Raw genomic sequence first — 4,890 nt, 5'->3', positions numbered from 1 at the left:
CACGCGTCAGCTATCCGTGCGTTGCGTGTGCACGCGTCCCGTGCAGCATTAAATGTTGCAGAATTTTTTTTTTTAAACCGCTTATATTGATTTTAAAATGGAGAGCCAGATTTACCATATTACCCTTTTCTCTGACGGAATCTGTTAAAGTTAACCACTGATGAGTGGGTTTTTGGTGTTTTCATAGTTAACGGGTGGATATTTGAGAAAATATCAAACCTTGGGTGGGAAATAGTCGTTTGGCCTTATTTAAAGTGAAAGTTCATCGTACGAATTTGAACTGCGATACCCAGTTGTGAAACCACTCTCAGGCCCACAACAGTAAATTAAGGCTTAGGCATCTTCTTGGAATCTCCCTCAAAGACGAGCCTCTAGGTACCTGAATTTTAATTTCGCTTTTTACCTTGAATTGACCTACCTTGGACTCTAAATTTTTAGAAACAACCGGATCTATTTTGTAAAGAATTGAAATCGAAACTAAAATTAAGGTCTAGATATAAAAGAGTTCGAAGAGTTTAATAGATTTTTTTAATGGGAAAAGGATATTTTTTCATCAAAATTTTAGTTTAATCTCAAAATCATATATAGAACAGATAAAAAATCTAAACATTTTTTCATAGATTAATTGTCATCCAAATTTTTAATTAAAGATAGAGATAAAATCGTTATTTTATCTGTAAACCTTAAAATTTTTAAATTTATATCATTTTCTCTCACTGATTTTAAAAACTAACACTTCAACCATTCTTAAAGTTTGAAAAGTTTAGATTTCACCCTTATGGTTTATTTCCTTCTCCAGCCACCATCATTCTGACCAACGACCAACATTTTCCACCTATGTTCCAAATCTGACTACGAAGAGTTATCCTTCTTCGAATCTTTCTGATCTAGATAACGTTTTGTTATCCAAATTTAGATGACGCTTTGTTATCTAAATCTGGACCACAAAGGGTTATCCTTTGTCAAAAAAGACCTCTGTTTTGTCCCAATCATCGGTCGGTTCTCTAAGTCATCTAAGATGAAACCTAAAAAGGGAAAAAAATGAATTTTTTAAAGTTTAATCATAGGGGGTAAATGTCAGTTTTCTAAACTAAGGAGGGAAAATGATATAAATTTTTTAGGTTTTAGGGTTTATAGGTAAAATGACAATTTTATCCCTGCTTCTAACTGAAAATTTGGATGACAGTTAGCCTATAGATGGATGTTTGGGTTTTTCATCTATTTTGGATGTGATTTTGAATTTGGACTAAAATTTAGATGGGAAATTATCCTTTTCCCTTTTTTTCATTGGCTGAAGGATTTAAAATACCATAATAGATTAGTGATGCTGAGAAGATGGAGAAGGAACTAATCAAGAATTCTTCTCTTACGGAAGCTGATGTAGAGCTGCCAAGCTTGCTGTCAAGGAGAACGGAGAGGTTGTTGCCAAGCTAAAATCCGAGAAAGCCATCAACAGTCAGTTAAGTGTATCCATTGTTGAACTTGCAAAAGCTAAGGAGAATCTTGCAAAGGTGGAGGAGAGATCAAAGCTTATAGCAAGAATTCGTTAAAAGGATGGAAAGATTGATTATTCATAAGATTTCTTTGCTGGCCAAAGGATTATTTTCCACCCGAGTTTTAATGCAAAGATAAATATACACCTGTGAGATTTCAAAAACCCAGATACTTACTTATGATAAAATTTCTGTTAAAAATTTGAATTATAATTAGAGGTAAAACTGTTATTTACTAAAAAAATTAAAATTTTATCACATTTTACTTACCTGAGTTTAAAAATCTCATAATTACTCTCTCAAAGTTTCTAAGTTTTGAAAATAACCATTTCATTATCAAATCCCCAGGTTTTCTTTCTTTCCTCATCGACGACTATCATTGACGACGAAAACCACTGGAAATGTGATGGGTGAGTCAGAATCATCTTCGACAGAATGCATTTGCCTCCGTCGATAAAGAGACACTTTATCAACAGAGATGAAGAGACCATCGACGAAGAGACATTGTCTCTTGGCCCAAACTTCAATTTTGAAAAATGATTTTACCCTCCAAATCCTAGGTTTTTTTTTTTTACCTTGTTAACCATGACGACCACCAGTAACTTCACCTCAAACTTTGTTGGACGACTAGACATCCTCTTTCGCTAGACAACGTTTGTCATCCTTCATTGTATAATGAAGAGTCATTCTTTGTCAAGAGAGTAGGGTTAGATTCGAACTGAGTCAAACTCAAATTCGAGCTCAAACTCATGGAAGTCAAGTTCAAACTTGACTCAAATTCGATTCGACTCGTCGAGCTCATAGGAATCTAATTGAACACGTTTGGCTATGAAAATCCCTCAAAATAAACGTGCATAAAGTGATTGAAACTTTAGGTACACTATGACTGGTGCTTCCCCGTGATCGATGTCCATGATTTATAGACACAATTTAGTATCTACAATTATCTATTTTTTTAAAAATATTTTTAAGGTTTTTTTTTTTTTTAACTTTTGATCATACTTAAAATGACTGGTAGATATTTAAAAGATTTGGAAAAAAGCATGTCACCAAAATTACTGATGAATCAATTGTACGGTAACAGACTTTAAAAGGTTAAAAGATTTATTTCAACTTAAAAGGTTATAGTTTTTTTTAATTTTCACTTTTTAATTTAAAAAAAAAATTACCTATCTATAAGATAATAACTCTATTAATTTTAAGAATAAAATTATTATTTTATCTATAATATTAAAAATAAACTAAAATTTTATTTTTTCTTTAAATTTTAAAATTAACAATTTTTCTCCATATTAAATTTTAAAAAATTATATTTTTTCTTTTAGGGTTTAACTTAAATATCTTACTACTCCCTCTGGTGGTCTCTCCCTCCTGACAATTTCTCTTTCTCCAATGATGTCCTCAACATCTCTTGTCTCTTTGATAGTGTGTGACACTCCTCTAGAAAAAAAATGACAGGAGAAAGTGGTCGAATATTAAAGTATAAACTCTATAGAGAATCTGATTTTTTAAAATTTAATCTAGAAAAAATTGTTATTTTTTAGGATTTAGGAGGAAGAGAGAGAGAAAATGATGTAAAATTTTAAAACTAATGAATTTGGTTAATTTTAATTATTCATAATGGATAAAATGGTTTTTTAAAATTAAAAGATAAAAATTTGGAAAAATAATAATTTCTGAGTGAGAATAAGTCTTTGGCCAATTTAAAAATAGAATAATCATAGAAGCTATATATTATAAAGATTTTTTATAGTACACACTGTATATGAATATATATGTTTTACCGAATAAATTTATTCAGAAATAATTCATTAAATTATTTTTATAGAGATATTAATTAAAATCGACAAAAAATTTTTTACCTAAATCTTTTTAGGTAAATGTACAACGATTTTATCTTTATCGATAAATTTAATTTTAATTTCAAAAATACTCTCTTCTGACTTATTATATCACTCTTAGTGATTTATGTCACATTCGATCACATAAATTTTGTTATCAAATTTGATGATTTCTTATTCGAACTCTCACTAATTCATATTTTTTAAATTAAAAACATATTTAAAATCCCCTCCGCACTCCTCTCGATTGCCATCTTTACTAACCACGTCATAACATTAACACTGAAATATTAAATTCCTTAAATCTTGGTCAGTTTACTTTGAATTGGTTTCAGTTAATGGTTAGTAGTTAGTAGCTATAGTTTGATTAATTCACATTCTATTATTCAAATTTTTAATGACTTTTTTGTTTACCACTTCCAGTCTGAATTCAAATTCAAATTTCTATATATTAAAATGTTCAATTCTTACTTGCAAATAAATAATCCCATTCCATTGTTTAAATTTTCAATTCTCCAAATTATATCTCAACATTATTTATATATAAAAATATGGGAAACGAAAGTTTAAGGTAATTTCAATGAATATGAAAATGATTTTATATATTTGTAAAGAATGGATCCATTCAGTTTATTAAGTATAGAAATGTTCCAAGAAATTAGTTGTAGGCTTTATAGTTGGACTTACTTGATATATAATTTACAATATTATATATACACACTTTTGATATATAATTTGAATATATAGATAATATGTCATCATGTGATCGAATGTTATTTTACGATCAAACTTTATTGAATATATTTTTCATTATTGTTTTATTAAAAAAATTAAAACTTAAATTAGTCACCAACAACTACTGGAATCACATCAAATGAGTGTGACCTCATCAAAATTGTGAAATAATGTAATTCTATTGAAATCATGTTATATTGAAGCAATTTTGATGTAATTGTAATCAATATAATTACAAATTTTAATTTTTTTCAAATCAACCCACAAATTAACAAATAGCCTTTCAAATTTTATGTATCAATCACTAGAAAATCCATTAAAAAAAAAAAACTAAATTCTTGAAGAGAATTTTCGTTTATAAAAGTATATAAATCATTCATAGAAGGATATAATGTTTGATCTATTAAAGAAACCAGACAAAAGGTTAAGCCAATTGCTTGTGGAATTTTCATTTAGGCCGAGATTAAATAATTAATATATCTATTTTAATTAGAGCTTGCAGAACTTAAAGTCTCTTTGCCCAATTAATTAATTAGGCATAATCCCACTTTTATTATTTAATTAATACTTTTATCAAAAAGGTAATAATAAAAGGGACCTGCCAATTTAGAACAAACAATGTGGGGGAAATACATGCATAAAAAATATAACATAAAATTTGCCCAATAAATTAATTAGGCATAATCCCACTTTTATTATTTAATTATTATTTAATTATTATTTTTACCAAAAAAGGTAATAGTAAAAGGAACCTGCCAATTTAGAACAAACAATGTGGGGGAAATACATGTTAATAAAGATTGTAACATAATAATAGTATT

This window comes from Mangifera indica, chromosome 10 (genome assembly GCF_011075055.1).
Source record: "Mangifera indica cultivar Alphonso chromosome 10, CATAS_Mindica_2.1, whole genome shotgun sequence".
NCBI lineage: Eukaryota > Viridiplantae > Streptophyta > Magnoliopsida > Sapindales > Anacardiaceae > Mangifera > Mangifera indica.
This window is presented reverse-complemented; position numbering follows the sequence as displayed.